The following is a 1,178-nucleotide window of genomic DNA, read 5'->3' as shown; positions in this document are numbered from 1 at the left end:
TTTTTATTTAATATTTATTTATTTATTTCAGGTTGAATTTTTTATTTTATTTGACTCATACAGCCAAACTACTGTATCTACAGTACATTTGTTATTGCCAGTAAAGGTTGTCAAGTTAAATGGCAAGTTGTTGTACGGTCATTTTGTACCTATGATACATTTGGGATGGGGGCCTCCAAATAAAATTTCGCTTAGGGCCCCAATTTCGTCAGGGGCAGCCCTGCCTTCGGGAAACGGTGGAAGGCCAGGTGCGGGGTGTTCCACTGATAGTTGTTGCAGTTAATTGCACTACACTGTTTTCTTTTACTTTGTTCTCCTCTCTCCTTGACATCTTGCATGTTGTCTGGGCGCAACAGTCCAAGCTCAACAGTCCAAAATGGCGGCAGCGCTACTGCAGCGCCCCTAGTGGCTGTTGGCAAAAATTAAACGGAGCTTCGCCTCTTGGTATCCATGCTCTTTGACCGGAGCGCCACCGTGGTCGTTTCCACTGCAGTCATGCGTGGACTGCACGCTTACAATAGGTTCGTTCGAGATGAGTCAGGCCTGCGCAGATTCGATCACCAGCGATCGGCGCACAATGCATGCCGGTTAGTTTTGTGTCCGACTTCATCCCGACTTGCTCTGACGTATTACAAAAGTGGACAGCGATAAACCTGTGAGAGCGAGGCGGCCGCAGTTTTTAGAGCCAGGCGCTGCAGTTGCTCTCCACCGACTGCACTGCCTGGCTGTCACCTGATCTAACACCTGATTGGTTTAGATGTCAACTCAACAAGATGACGTTTTAGATACAGAGTCTACTGTATATTAACACTGGACTTTTTAATTATTGAAGTATTTAGCAACACAGAGACTTGTGGTCAGTGGGATGTGAGGATTCTCAAAATAACATCTGTACAGATGTGAAGCCCTGACTGTATCAGACTGAGCCTTAATGAAAGCTGTTGTCTTGGTTTTTTTTTTCCTCTGAAAGTATTAACCTTATAGTCAAGCGCTGTTTATTTAGCCTGTGTAGTTGAGGGGACAGGTCAAACTGATATGATGCTGATTTACAGGAGAGTTCATGTCAAATGGAGGATAAACCATGAACATAAACTACAGATCACCTGTAAAGCATTTTAATAAATTAATCTATCATAAACAACTGGAGACTGAAAACAAACTGATATATGGATCTGATC

This window comes from Epinephelus moara, chromosome 3 (genome assembly GCF_006386435.1).
Source record: "Epinephelus moara isolate mb chromosome 3, YSFRI_EMoa_1.0, whole genome shotgun sequence".
Classification (NCBI taxonomy): Eukaryota; Metazoa; Chordata; class Actinopteri; order Perciformes; family Serranidae; genus Epinephelus; species Epinephelus moara.
The sequence above is the reverse complement of the archived record's forward strand: the minus strand, read 5'-3'. Positions refer to the sequence as shown.